We start from the raw sequence: 16,113 nt of genomic DNA, 5'->3' as shown, positions 1-16,113 counted from the left end.
CTTTTCTAGTCTTAGTAACAAGAAAAAGGCAATAACGAAGGACATCGGAAACTTTTCATGGGTACAACAACAGCTCCCTCTAAAATTATCCTGTAACATACAGTTGGGACATAAAGTCACCGTGTTAGCTTTGTAGGGGATCGGTAAAAAAAAAAGGGCTTGTTAAACGAACACTACTGAAGCGAGGAACACAGATCTATTCTGATAGGGTACAAGAAATTAGGCGATCCTTTACGAAACCAAGGGTAGCTAGATGCATGGGCTTCTACTGAACACCTTCGACTGAAGCCCAGATGCCTCCATCATAGTAAGTCCACCTACCAATGGCGACTCGACGGTGCCTGCGCAGGATTTCGGTTGTCACCCTGTGCTCCCAGACATCCCCGCCCACTCACACACACGTACACACACGCGACACACTGCCAGACGCGGAAATTACGCGCGGAACACTACACAGCACACACCAACTATTGCCCGCCGCGCCGCGGGAGTGACTGAGGTCTCAAGACCGGCTGTAGACAGCAGCTGCCGCAACAAACGGGAACCGGCGGCGGCCGGTCGGTCACGTGACCGAGTCACTCAACTCACGAAGCGGCCGGCCAATCAGCTGTTCTGCTCAGCGCTCAGCCAGCGTCTGGCGATGCCCCTGATCTCGGCGTTCACTGTCTCAGTGTTCCAGGCAGCAAAGTTCTTAGTGTAGCACAGACAATAGGAAAATACGGCGCCGTTACGTAGCACTGAAATCATGCCTGAGAAAACATTTAGATTCAGCTTTGTTCTCCACCGACGGACTGACTCAATTCAGAGAGTAACTACAGTAGAGAGAATTTTTTTTTCCTCTTACAGTGTACAGAACGATAATCACCTGTTTATTTGTACAATAACCGGATTCAACCGTGATCTACAGTCACAGATCAGTGTTGCAGCATAGAAACCCTTGTAACAAGAGCCGGAAGTAATGATATCCTTACTGAAGGGGTCGGCAGAAGAAAATGCCGTCAGTTTAGCACAAAGATTACTCTCATCTGTTGTATATCTGAATACACCACATGCTGGTAATTTCACATTTACCGCTACAAACCACTGTCTACTATACAAACTGTTCTGTCTTTTCCTATTTTTTTCTTGTCTTTGAATTTAACCAAACATAGAGGACGCAGTAACTCATAATATCCTTTATTGACTTTTTTAATATTAGTCTTCTGACTGGTTTGATGCGGCCTGCTACGAATTCCCCTCCTGTGCCAACCTTTTCATCTCAGCGCAGCAATTGCACTCTACGTCCTCAATTATTTGATGAATGTATTCCAACCTCTGTCTTCCTTTCAGTGTTTATCCTCTACAGCTTCTCTAGTACCATAGAAGTTATCCCCTAAAGCCTTAATAGCTGCCTTATCATTCTGTCCGTCCCTTCTTCTTGTCAGCGTTTTCCACATGTTCCTAGCGTCGCCGATTCTGTGGAGAACCTCCTAATTTCTTCCCTTATCAGTCCACCTAATTTTCAACATCCTTCCATAGCACCATGTCTCAAAGGCTTCGATTCTCTTCCGTTCTGGTTTTCCCACAGTCCATGTCTCATTACCATACAATGCTGTGCCCCAAATGTATATTCTCCGAAATTTCATCCTCAGGTGAAGATGTATACTACTAGACTTCTCTTGGCCAAGAATGTTTTTTTCGCCAGTGTTAGTTTAGTTTTTACGTCCTCCTTGCTCCGTCCAGCACAGGTTACTTTGCTGCCCAGGTAGCAGACTTCCTTGACTTCGTCTACTTCGTGATCACCAATCCTGATGTTAAAGTTTCTAGCTGGTGTCATTTCTGCCACTTCTCATTACTTTCCTTTTTCTTCGATTTGCTCTCAATGCATATTCTACACATTAGACTGGTCATTCGAGTCAACACATCCTGCAATCCTTCACCTTCATTGAATCAGTGAATCATTGACATCCTTTCACCCTGAATTTCAATTCCACTATTGAGCCTTTCTTTTACTTCTCACATTGATTCTTCTTGTGGATTTGCACAACTGTAAAAATGAAATCACTGATTGTCACTCGCTGTAAGAGAAAATCATGTGTTCTTGGTGTTCCCCCGTTTGTATGTATTTGACATCTTGTTGCACACCATTAGCTGCACGTAAAAATTACTTACCTGCCACAGTATTGGGTAATATGGTCCATTATCAGTGGATTATGGGACATATTAAGATTTTATACCTAACTGGCCCGTCGTTTAATTTAGACTTCAACAACATGTAAGTAATTTTTGCTACGTTAGTGTATACAGTTCTTGTGTTATCGATATAGGTACGCATAAGTTTGTTGTTTATCCTCTTGGAGGCCAAGCTGAGATGGGCATCAGAGGCGCCACATGTGTAAGAGTGTAAGATGTACCTCAAGATGACGGAATGGACAGCGGACACAGTAACAAAATTACTCCTCGAGTACATCCGCAAGGAGTAACAGGGTCTTTTTTATTTTCATTTATTATTACAAAAAAGTGACCAAAAACACGCGACAAAACTACATCTTTGTTTCAAACGTCCCGCACTTTATTACTTTTTCAAATTTCACAAAAACTGTATTACTATTCCGCGCAGGGAATAACCTATAGATTAAGCATATTTAAAAAAAAATTCAGATACGATTACCAGACTGCAGGTCTTCCGTCATGGACAAACCTCACTTTGGACAGAGCAACTTTAACTGCTCGGACGAGGCGGAAGGGCTTAATTATGACAAAATTACTCAGAGAAAAGTCCGAAAACGTTGTTGAAGAAACTATAAACGTGGAAAAGGTTTATTCTGATGGTACATTATTTTTCCAAAAAAAAATCGCGATTATCGCTTATTTTATAGTTCGAGTAAGTAAAATGGGCCCTTAACCCTAGATTACTAAAATACTCCTAGAATTTACGATTGCAGGTGGTACTAATTCGCGGTTCAAACAAATCTGGTACTGTCAGTATATGGTGCAAAACAGCGAACTTTGTAGCTATTCTGTATGTCACACACCCCTGCGTACCTTATAGCTGAATCAATTAGCGCATAATCTACAAATGACTTACTCTGAATAAAATATGTAGTTGTAAAATTTACGATGGTTTCGTAAAAATGTAACGTTAGCTCTACGCTTAAGACAAATGTCGCAATAATTCCTTTGAAAAGGACAAGGTCGATTTCCTACCTCAGCTGTCAAAAGCCGTTTTTGTGCTACGTCTGTAATGACCTTGTCGTCAACGGCACGTAAAACCCAAAGCCTCATTTGTTCCTTTCCTGCACCTCACATATACACACTAACTGAATACAAAATAATTCGTCATGTTTTATTCGGGTCCTAAGTTTAATGAAAAACCTTTAAGAATTCTCATCCTACAACAATAAAAAAAATTATTTGAATATGGCATAAATGGGAACGGAACAACTGACCGGGGGTTTCCGCTAACGCCGAGGAACCCATTACTACACTAAAGCGTTCATCGAACCGTAATCTCACGTTGTTAAAATTTAATAGTCTCATTCGCAGCGTTCTTTTTTTTTTTTTACTTTGGTTTATTGCGATCGAACGGAAAGTATCGATAAGGTAAGAGCGCAACGCAGGGGAGCGCGCTGGATATTGCAGTCAATAAAGGGTGTGTAAACAGGGGGAAATGAACTGGGGCAGCTGTCCACCACGCCGCACAGTTCCACACAATAGAAGACAACGTGAAGGAAATTCCATACAAACTCATGAGATGGAGACAATGAGAACATACTATACGTTGTTATTTACGATTCGGTTGCAATACGTACTTTCGCTGTCCTTTATACACTGATCAGCAAGAACATTACGCCCACCTATCTAGTAGCCGGTATGTCCAGCCTTAGCACGGGTAAGAGCGGCGATGCGTCAGGGCACGGAAGCAGTGAGACCTTGGTAGATCGCTGGAGAGTTGGCATCACACCTGCACACGCATGTCATCAAATTTCCGTAAATTCTGAGGAGCGGAACAATGAACTCTGGCGTAACATTCAATCACATCCCAGATGCGTTCGAACGGGTTCAGAAGATCTGGCGAGTTGGGGCGCGGGGAGGGGGGGGGGGGGGCTCATCAAATGGAACTTATCACTGTGTTCCTCGAACCACTCCATCACACTCCTGCCTATGTGACACGGCGCATTATCGTGCCGAAATATGCCACTTCCGTCGGGAAACATGGTCGTAATGAAGGGATGTACGTGGTCTGAAATCAGTGTACGATACTCGTCGGCCCTCAAGGTGCCTTGCACGAGTTCCATTGGCCCATGCATGCCCATGCGAATGGTCCCCAGAACATAATGGAGCCGCCGCCAACTTGTCTCCGTCCAAAAGTACAGATGTCATGCATCTGTTCCCCTGGAAGAAGGCGGATTCGCGCCCTCCCATCGGAATGAAGAAGGTATTTGGATTCATCAAGCCATGCAAAGCTGTGCCACCGCGCCAACATCCAGTGCCGATGGTCACGTGCTCATTTCAGTCGTAGTTGCCGATGCCGTGGTGTTAACTTTGACGTATGCATGGATCGTTGGCTGCAGAGGTCCATCGTTACGAGTGGTTGCTGCACTCTTGTGTTCAGGCGCCCTTGTACTCTGCCCAGAATTAATGGCTGATGTTAGTTCCACAACAGACCGCCGGCAGTCCTGTTTTACCAGTCTGCTCAGCCTACGACGCCCAACATCTGCAATGAGGGGCGGGGGGGGGGGGGGGGGGGGGAGAGGAGGCGGCGAGGGGGAGGGGCAACCCTACGACGTCTGGACGTGTTTCACCTTGGTTTCGCCACGTGTTGAAGACATTCACCACAGCACTCCTAGAACACCCAATAAGTCGTGCTCTTTCCAAACTCTCGTGCCGAGCCTCACAATCTGCCCTCGGTCAAACTCAGATAAGATCCCGCGCCTTCCCCATTCTGCATACGGACAACACGCTCACTGGTACTGCAGGCACCGTAAGTGTGTGAGTAGCAGTCATTTCGCCATGTGAAGCTGTTATTGCCTGGACGGCTTCACATCGACAGCAGGTCGGTGGTCATAAAGCGCTGGCTGACCAGTGTACATGTAATGTGATCGGATTGGGTTACATTTTATTATGATTTCGCACGAACAGTTTGGGAACCACTACTAGTTTGTTTAAAATCGATGCGATACATCGTTTAAAATGCGTTGGATCATATAATGCTTCAGGACCTGTATGAGTTTTTTCGCACAGCTCTGTGCACAAAAAGATGAAAATGTTTGCAGTTTGTTACAAAATGCGAAGCAACTTTCAGACCATCAGCGCCTGCTACAGTAATAGACAGCTGACATTCGACACAAATAGACTTAATGTTATGCGTCCAAACAGACCAAAAGATGCAATGTCCTTTGACTATGCGATCGGCACGAAATACCAAGGCGTATTTTTCTTGGATCTCTCAGTTATCTCGCCAACAAGGTCAAGTAGACTGTACAGACAACAAGACTGCGCCAGTGAAGCGCCAATCAGTGACACACAGTTAACAATAATCAGCGTGCTCCTCTAGTGACTACAGAAGAACTATAGAGGACTGGGAAAGACTAGAAAACCCAAAAGTGAAAACGTTATCCTGCAGTGACAAATAGTAAGATAACCTAAATCTGCTAACAGGAAACACTACAGATCTCGTAACAAAATGGTTAGTTAAAACAATAATCTTCGTTTTATAGACCACTGCTGACCCTCACATGAACAGTTAGAACATTTTTTGTTGAAAATAAAATAAACATTTAGTTGCAAAACAGGGATTTTTTCTGTTCCTATCTACACGATAAACATATGTGCTTTCAGATAAATTACAGCTTCACTGTTTTCTTTTAAGTGGTGCTTGCTCCATGTAATGTTCAGAAGGTCTTAACTTACATAAATTGCAATAGCAACACTGCATGTTGTCTTTCTTCTATTTACATAAAATTGTTCTATAAAGAGAAGTAGAAGAATACATTTACACCCTGCATAAATAAATAAGAAACTGAAAAAAATGGTAGCAAGTTGAAAAAATTTACTGGTTTCACTTTTACATCATTCACTTCCTCACACAAAGGATGGCACTAGGCCGGCAGGTAGTTGCATCAACTTCGGACGAAAGTTCTTCGATAAGCAAGAAGAATAGAGATTAGATTCGGACAGAATAACAGCCGCGTGTTTACCTGTCTCATAGCACGACCAACTTAACTGTGAGCTCTGTTCGGTGCTGTCGTTCGTTAAGTATGATTAATTGTGCGCGTACGATGAATGTGTGGGCGGTGGCCACTCCCGTGGCAGGGAGTGCTTGTTGCACTTTCTCTGCGCTCGCCGCGTATCTGGATCTCGCCAGAGAGGAAGCAGATTCGCCGTCGGGCGCGTCCGTTCCCTCAAGAAAGCGACGCAATACTTTTACCGGCACTCCCACCGCGCGAGGACTCGGGTGTTAATGCACTCTGCTCGCAGGGGCTCTCACAGCAGTAGGGGGTCATTATCAGCACACAAGGGGGTACGTCTCTACCGCATCCTCCTGTTTGCGGTGTCTACAACACTACGTAATGACATCACGGACAAGTGGTAGATTACGTAGTATTTCATCACATACTACTACAGGAGGGAAAATAACAACCGGTGAACAGATGAAAATTTCACTGGCGGTATACAAGAGAGTCGAGTTCACGTAAATTTGCGGCCACTGTCACAAGGGCACAGAGAATAATAATTAGTCCGCTGAATATACATAATATCTGAAACATTCAAGCTAACAGAACTGGTGTCAAGTTCACCAACAATTTTATTAAAACATTGTTCAGGAATACCGACGCAACTAGCTGCGGTAAAGAACAAACACACCAATTCGTCGTTGTGTTGGTCCAGCTTATTCTTGTGGAACGTGTGCCAGTGACTCGCCATGCTGAGACCACTTACGCATGTGAATAATGTGAGACAAAGTAAGGAAGAACATGACCAATGAATGTTTCATGGACACCTCAGGTAAGCCGCCACGCAAGTACACAAGGCACAGTCACGTAGTCTGCAATACCAGCCCACCGTAGCATGGTAAACGTTGAATACAAATAGAATATAAACGTGAAAACTACGACCAGTAACACGGAAATATCAGTTTGGTTCCATGAACTAGTTTTCGAACTTTCTCAAGTTCATCTGCAGACGGCGAACGTAAAAGTTACATTATTTATTATCGTAGCGTGATGCAGGGTAATGGCTCCACGGGAAGAAGAGAAGCAACACCTTAATGTATTGTCTGAGTGATACTTATCTAACAAGCTGCGTCGAAAAACTTATTTCTTTGCTTGCCGTGATGATCCTCTCTCTTCTTTCAGGCAGGTTGTGCCAAAAAGCTTTTTTCTCCTCAGTTCGATGCAGTAACTCTTGATCAGTAACTCCATCTACCCATGTAAACTTCAGCATTATTCTTTAATCTCACATTTCAAAACCCTCGTCGGCCGCTATGGTTGAGCGGTTCTAGGCGCTTCAGTCGAGAACCGCGCTGCTGCTGCTGCTGCTGCTGCTACTGCTGCTGCTACGGTCGCAGGTTCGAACCCTGCCTCGGCCATGGATGTGTGTGATGTTCTTAGGTTAGTTAGGTTTAAGTAGATCTACGTCTAGGGGACTGACAACCTCAGATGTTAAGTCCCATAGTGCTTAGAGACATTTGAACCATTTGAATCAAAAGCCTGCTACTTACCTCTTGTCTGTAATGCTGATCGTAAAAGTTTCACTTCCACGTAAGAACGCAAGACTACACTTCAAATAACTTACATTCAGAAAAGATTCGTAACACTCAAATTTCGATTTGATGTTCACAAATTTCTCTTTTTGAGAAACGCTTTTCTTGCTTTTGCCAGTCTGCATTTTATAACCTCATTACTTTCGCCATGTATAGTTATTTTGCTGCCCGAATAGCAACACTCATCTATGATTTTTAGTGTCTTACTGCCTAATTTAGTTCCATCAGTATCGTCTGGATTTTTGTTCTTGGGCTTTGACAAGTCGCATTGTTATGTCATTCTGGTACGTTGGAAATTGCCTTAGTAGAAAGAAAACCAAAGAAATATGTTTTGGTGTTTTATTTCAAGAAGGAAAAAAAGGAACTTCACAGTCTCGTTAGGTCATAATATATTCAGTCATCGAAAAACATTACAACATGAGAACTGGTTTTGATGAAAACAATTTTCTCTCTCACCGACACAAAACAACAGCTTATATTGGGCATTCTTTGTATTAGTTCTTGTTTGCGTATTATAAATAGATAAGTTTTCACATTTTCCATTAACAACAAAATATGGCAATGGGCTCCCAACATTTAGGGTTCACATTTCATTTGAAACTGAAAGACCCTATTTCTTTTTTTGTTCTGAAAAATGTTGGCAGATACTTCTCGTTATCAATGCCATCTTCAAACAATTTCTACAGCTTCTGGAAATATTCTGTTGATGATGCCACCTGGCGTGGTATCATTTTTTTGTTTATTTGGCCAGCAAAATGTTGAGTTGGAATTATTCAACAACATGTTTTGTTTCAGAATAACTACTTTCCTAAATAGGGAAAACTTGTGGAGTAACTCCGTTATCTCCTAACCTTCCAATTTTCTTGCCGTGGCCTGTCATGCAAAAACATTAAGCTATAAACTTGGCGGGACTTGACAAGTACAAAATTTTTTATATGAAAATTTTCTAAAAATCGTAAATGTTTTGCGCTTCTAATCGGTAATTAGGATAAACAGTCTTACCATAAAATCTGAGGAAAATATGAAACTAGATTATCACAGTAAATACTCAAGACCAAGCACAGAATGATCCACATCCAACTACGCACAACCGAATGGCGTGAGAACTGCTAAGACTCAAATTACTCTAGAGCCACAAATACCACATCCGCAAAAGTTAACAATTTACCAAGCTAACAATAACCGTGGCGCGGCAGTCTTGTCAGACTAGTAACGGAAGATAATGTTTTATACTTTTCTTTTAAGTGCTACTCAGAAGTCCCGTCAGATCATAAAGGGATAAATTCGACCAAATTTCATTACCCTTGCTTTACTTTTGTTAATATTTCTCCTACGACTTATCTTAGAAGAAATATTAAGGAAAGGCAAACCTACGTTTCCAGCATTTGTAGACTTAGAGAAAGCTTTTGACAATGTTGACCGGAATACTCTCTTTCAAATTCTGAAGGTGGCAGGGGTAAAATACAGGGAGCGAAAGGCTATTTACAATTTGTACAGAAACCAGATGGCAGTTACAAGAGTCAAGGGACATGAAAAGGGAAGCAGTGGTTGGGAAGGAAGTGAGACAAGGTTGTAGCCTCTCCCCGATGTTATTCAATCTGTATATTGACAAGCAGTAAAGGAAACGAAAGAAAAGTTCGGAGTAGGTAATAAAATCCATGGAGAAGAAATAAAAATGCTGAGGTTCGCCTATGACATTGTAATTCTGTCAGAGACAGCAAAGGACTTGGAAGAGCAGTTGAACTGAATGGACAGTGTCTTGAAAGAAGGGTATAAGATGAACATCAACAAAAGCAAAACGAGGATAATGGAACGTAGTCGAATTGAGTCGGGTGATGCTGAGGGAATTAGATTAGGAAATGAGACACTTAAAGTAGTAAAGGAGTTTTGCTATTTGGGGAGCAAAATAACTGATGATGGTTGAAGTAGAGAGGATATAAAATGTAGACTGGTCATGGCAAGGAAAGCGTTTCTGAAGAAGAGAAAGTTGATAACATCGAATACTGATTTAAGTGTCAGGAAGTCGTTTCTGAAAGTATTTGTATGAAGTGTAGCCATGTATGGAAGTGAAACATGGACGATAAATAGTTTAGGCAAGGAGAGAATAGAAGCTTTCGAAATGTGGCGATACAGAAGAATGGTGAAGATTAAATGGATAGATCACATAACTAATGAGGAGGTATTGAATAGAATTGGGAAGAAGAGGAGTTTGTGGCACAACTTGACTAGAAGAAGGGATCGGTTGGTAGGACATGTTCTGAGGCATAAAGGGACCACAAACTTAGCATTGGAGGGCAGCATGGAGGGTAAAAATCGTAGAGGGAGACCAAGAGATGAATACACTAAGCAGATTCAGAAGGCTGTAGGCTGCAGCAGGTACTGGGAGATGAAGAGGCTTGCACAGGATAGAGTAGCATGGAGAGCTACATCAAACCAGTATCAGGACTGAAGACCACAACAACAACAACATTTCTCCATGGTCATAGTCATTACAGATGGGCCTCAAGCTCGGAATGTACAAAGTAAAGGTAATCATGATCGTCTTCTCCAAACGTTGTAAGAATAACTACGTCATGCATCCCTGGAGAAGACACAGAAAACCAAAATCAGGACCAGGGGGGCAGGGGACTCGAACCGCACCCCTTGCGAACGAGAGTCGAATATCTTAAGTACTAAGCCATCGCACTGTGAAGTGAAAACATACGTCTTCCAGTAATAATGAAACTCCGTCAAATTACAAACGGCAGTCTTCGACTCATGTAGATTATAAGTGAGCCTTTTGCAATATCAAGTAACCTTGACTGATGTGGCAACCACCGTATTTATAATGTATTTTTCACGGCGTAAGTCCTCCACGGCAATGAAGTCCCACCGCAACAAAAGGCGTCCGCAGCCAGATTGCCGTCGCAGACGCCGAGTCCCACAGCTAACGATTCACAATACAGAGGGTGCGGGAAGAATAAACTTGGAGACCTTGGCACATTCCGCCGAAATTGGCTTCTAACTGATCCAACAGCGTCTGAAAGCAGCAAGCAGAAGCCTTCGGGCCGCTAGCTTTTTTCCTCCGAGCCCGTCTCACTATTCAGAGTCGCCACTCCGGGGCGACAGAACTGGGTCAAGCGGAAGGCAGCCAGGCGGGCAAGAACACACACACACACACACACACACACACACAGCAGCAGCAGCAAAATCCGCGGAAAGGGAGCCACCGCCTCGGCGTTCTGCTGAGTGGCGAAAGGGAAAGGAAAGCAGACCACAGGCGCAGCAAAACACTGTGCCAGCAGCAGCAGACGTTGCCGCTTTAAAGCGGTCTCGAAGATGCGGCAGGCGGAGGGCGACAATTTATTGGCGCCACTCGAACGCCGCAACTTCCCACTTCCGAGAGCCCTCTCCGCCTCCGCCTGCGTCTCCGGCTCGCTAACACGCGGCAGTAAAGAGGCTGGAGGCCCGCGACACGGCGCTCTCCCACGTAACGCGAGACGACTTCTGAAACTCATTTTTCACCCGCAAGCCTCCCTCGTCCACAGTGCGGCGCTTTCGTCGCCGCGACATCACACCCCGTGTCTGCTCCTTCCCCTCGTCTAGCAACAAAATAAATACGTATCCGGATATCACTACCTGACAAGCATTTGCTGTAGACTCTTCCAACGCATTCCGAGCTCAAACATAATGAGGTATCTCGAAGAGAATGACCACCTCCAGACCAAACAGCACGCATTTCGAAGAAAAAAAGTTCATTTGAAACCCAATTCGCACTTTTCTCACATGCCGTACTGAAAGTCATGGATCGAGGCAGCCAGGAAAACGCAGTGTTCCTTGATTTCCGATAAGCATTTGATTCAGTACCACACATACGCTTATTACCAAAGAACGATATAAAGCGAAATTTGTGAGTGGATTAAGGACCTTTGGTAGGAGAATACAGGCCATTATCTTGGATGGATAGTCATCGACTGATGTAGAACTTACTTTGGGTGCGCCTCGGGGAAGTGTTGGGACCCATGCTTCTCATTCTGCACTATATTAAAAGTAACCGCAGACTTTTTACACGTGATTCACTTACCTATAATGAATATAATCTGAAATAAGCTGCACAAATATTCAGTAACATCTTGATATTTCAAAGTGGAGAAAACATTGGAAACTTACTTTAAGTGTCCTGAAATACATAATTGTGTATCCACAAAACGAAAGAACGTAGTATCCTACGACTATAACATCAATGAGTCTCAGCTACTCATACAAATACCTGGGTGTGGCACACTGTAGGGATATCAAATGGAATGGTCACATAGACTCAGCCGTAGGTACAGCAGGTGGTAGTCTTCAGTTTATTGGTAGATAACTGGGGAGGTAGCTTACAAATCATTCGTACGACCCATCCCAGAATATTGCTCAAACGTGTGGGACCTCTACCAGATAGGCTCTAATGGCTCTGAGCACTATGGGACTTAACATCTGAGGTTATCAGTACCCTAGACTCAGAACTACTTAAACCTAACTAGCCTAAGGACATCACGCTCATCCATGCCCGAGGCAGGATTCGAACCTGCGACCGTAGCAGCAGCGCGGTTCCAGACTGAAGCGCCTAGAACCGCTCGGCTACAGCGGCCGGCACCACATAGGACTAATGGGGGATATTGAACATAAAAAGAGAAGGGCGGCACGAATGGTAACGTATTTATTTGTTTCGCTACTGAGTGTTACTGAGATGTTGTAAGAACTCAACTGGCATCCTCTTGACGACAGACGTAAACTATCCTGAGATGGCCCACTGACAAAGTTCCAAGGACCGGCTTTATGACTCTCTATGACTCTTCGAATACACTAGAACCGACAATCGGTCCCACGGGGATCGTAACGACAAGATCAGAATAATTACAGCACACACAAAGGCACTTAAACAGTCATTCTTCCCGCGCTCCATACGTGAATAGGACGGGAAAAAGTCCTAATAAATGGCATAATGGGACTTGTCCCCCACCCCCTACCATACACTTAACAGTGGTTTGTAGGGTATAGATGTAGGTGTAGACATATCAAAGGTGGAGGAGACAATGGATACACAGTGAAACGCGGTAACACAAATACGCTTATCAAGAAAAATCAGTCAACATTGGAAGACAATTGAACCCCCCCCCTCTCCCTCTCTCCACTAATACACACACACACACACTTGAATTTACCATTAGAGGACTGTACGAGCTTGAATACTCTGCCAATTGTTTTTTTACACAGCCGTAGCTAAATTCACGAACATGAAATGCAGTACAAGGCTACAGTTCAAAACTTCGTTTCGTATTCCCCGTCGGCTTTATTCACTGGAAAGAAATAGACTCTCTCAAGATCGTACCAGGCCAATAGAAAACATATGATGAAAGCCAAAATGAAGATGTCTGACGTTTTTCAAAAATGTAACTACAGCAAAATGGCCAAAAATTCAAATAAATAGAATAAACAAAAAATTAAAAATCAATGATTCGGTAATACACCACAGCCCCGATAAAGAAACTAACGAATGGAGGAGAAGAGAAAGTGCTGATAAAGCGCATGTTAGCCACGACCACTAGGGTCGTAAATAAAGGAGAATGGTTCAAATGGCTCTGAGCACTATGGGACTTAACATCTGAGGACATCAGTCCCCTAGAACTTAGAACTACTGAAACCAAACTAACCTAAGGACATCATACATATCCACGCCCGAGGCATGATTCGAACCTGCGACCGTGCGAATAAAGAAAAAGGGAAATGTACACTTCAAGAGTGGCTCTTAACGTTGGATGCACCCACAAATCAATTGTGTGACCATTAGTCAACTTCAGATTGAGTTCCAGGTGTTTTTTTTTCCCGAACTGATAATTTGTCGATAAAGGCGCGTTTGGTAATTAGATGTTGGGTTACCTCTTGTCATTTTTGTAGTTGACATTTATCTCAGCAAAGATTCAAACTGTCAACATTTTGGAGTGAAATTTCATACCACTATTTTCAAGAAGTCAGTAGATTCCGCAAAAGAGAGTCTGTGAGAACTTATCAAATAAAACAGACTTGGGATGACGTCGCTGACTAAGCGAAGTACTGTCGTTCATCAGAATTGAAAACCATGAAAAACTTTAGCAGTTCTAGAAGAATACATTGGTGGTCCTTTTGAAACGCCTGCATTGTTAGGCGTCATTATCACGAAACTTCACGGTCTCATGATATTACATATTCAGTAGAAAAATCATTCACTCTTTGCAAGAAACAGTAGAAACAATAGAGTACCATGATACTGGGTAACCGAACCGAACTGCGCAGGTGGTAGACCTCTCGGAACAAGAAGATATTCGCCGAATAGACTGGTCTGCCCGTTACCCCGACGAAAATCCCACCAAGCCCGTTTGGGACACGTCGATATGCACCAACGACCATTCACCAATTGTCAACAGCGCTGGTGAATAAATGGAACGCCCTACCACGAGAATCCCTCACCAGCCTTGTGGCCAGCATTGGAGCATGACGCAGGGCATGTAATGCTTTCCGCGCTGATCACATACCTTATTAAGAACCATGTCCTACCGTCTGTAATGTCAAGTGGACCACCACGAATCGCGCTGGTAGAGTAATTAATTCCTTCGAATAAAAGTGTCATTTCTGTTCGTCAATTGCGTATTTCTTTCAGTTAGCTTCTGTACTATAGTGTATCGTAAGTTACTTTCGTTCTTAAGTTTTGCGCATCAGTGTATATAGTGACATCCTGTATTCGGTAACTCACTTTCAACACTATTTATAATGCCTGATGACTTGTGTGTGGTTCTCGCGACTTTCTTATAAACTATGTTCTCTCCTACAGCGATTAATCTGGTACACCTCTCTTCACATGCTTCAGCCAAAAACGTGCCAACGCTCTTTGAAACAATCAAACCTATTTCGTACAGTTTACCTGCGACCTGCTTCATACAAGATTTAAAAATAACTGTATAGACAACTGAGGCGTAAAACAACATTTTCGCGTTGACTGTTTGTTCGACAAGACCAACAGCTTCCCAATAGCACGGAGCTTTCATTATTTCCGTCCACCCTATATATGACTTGGAACTGAACACAAACGAAACACAAATAAGGGTCTTCCACACAGCGCAAACTGTCGCTGGGCTCTGTTATTGAGGAAGTCTCGTTTCGACGGGAAATTCAACAGAATCCTTATTTCGGCTCCATTCTACAGGTGGAGCGGAAATGTTATACAATTCTCACGGTCGCAAACAGAACTAGAAAATACTCGCCATTTCATTCAAACCTTATTCGCTGTGTGTGCTTCCCATCGTATGACATTCTATAACATCTGCACTCAAAAGCATTCAATCGATGCAGAAACAGTTCCAGCGTTGTTTCGTGATTTCCTGCCCTTTCATTTTTCCCACTCTACCAGCAGGGAGGGAGGGAGGGAGAGAGGGAGACGAGTTGACTGTTTAAACCGACAGCCACGAAATGGTCTATTACAAGCAGTCAAAAACAAATGCACCAGAGCTCCATTTCATTACTCCCTTACAGTGCTTTCCATTATACGGCGTATAATGCTTTCTTCCCATTCGAATCATGAATGTGGCGCGGGAAGAATCACTGTTTATATACCTCTGTGCATGCAATCGGGAGCACAGCGCTCGCTTTTGTCACTACAGTTGTGTGTAGACAACGGGGAGTATATTCGACGCAAGAAAATTCTTAACATGGCTAGTTCCTACTCAGCAGCTACGTAGGAGATACACAGAGGACTGTAGTACATTCCTGAACTCCTCACTTAACAGTGGTTCTTGAAACTTCTTTAGCAAGCTTTCACAGAATAGTCGACATCTATCTACGAGCATCTTCTAGTTTCGATTTTTCATAATTTCCATGACGTTCTTAACCGAGTCAAACAAACCTGTTATGGTCTTCATTGTACTGCGTGTGTTCAAGTTACCCTGCTGAGCCAACACACTAGAGAATATTCCTCGACTGGTCTCAACAGTGTTTTGTAAGCAACCTTCTTTGGACAGACTGACTGCATTCTGAAAATATTCTAATAATGAACCGAAGTATCCCACCTGCTTTACCTAAATTTAAGCGTAAGATTAAGCCTAAGTGATCACTTGCTACTATAAGCACGATGTAACGGACGTACATTGGAGTATTATGTAAGGACGAATAGGCTTGCGCAGGATAGACCAGAATGGAGAGCTGTATCGCAGCTCTTCTTTGGTATCGTTCTAATAAACCACCTCACTCCAAATTGCACAACTAATAGGCACTGCGATTTCCTCGGACTTCTCTGCGGGCTATATGTCACTTGAACTATGTGTTCGAGTGTTCAGATTCGAATCTTATGCTTTCCATGATACCTTGCTGCTTAAAAA

The 16,113-nt window shown here is 43.3% G+C and overlaps 1 protein-coding gene across 3 annotated transcripts in view; it reads right to left on the bottom strand.

Annotated features, from left to right (window-relative positions):
* The window catches only part of LOC124775093 (atypical protein kinase C), a 759,938-nt gene that overhangs the window by 668,746 nt on the left and 75,079 nt on the right, over positions 1-16,113 (bottom strand). The window contains exon 1 of one of the 3 annotated variants that reach the window (XM_047249907.1): positions 322-478. The exons of the other annotated variants lie outside the window; for them this stretch is intronic. The gene's annotated coding sequence lies outside the window, so the exon portion shown is untranslated. Of the gene's footprint in view, positions 1-321; positions 479-16,113 lie in introns of those variants that run through there. 3 annotated transcript variants of the gene reach the window in all.

This window comes from Schistocerca piceifrons, chromosome 2 (genome assembly GCF_021461385.2).
Source record: "Schistocerca piceifrons isolate TAMUIC-IGC-003096 chromosome 2, iqSchPice1.1, whole genome shotgun sequence".
Lineage (NCBI taxonomy): Eukaryota > Metazoa > Arthropoda > Insecta > Orthoptera > Acrididae > Schistocerca > Schistocerca piceifrons.
Note: the sequence above shows the minus strand (reverse complement) of the source record. Positions and strands in the feature narration are given on the sequence as shown.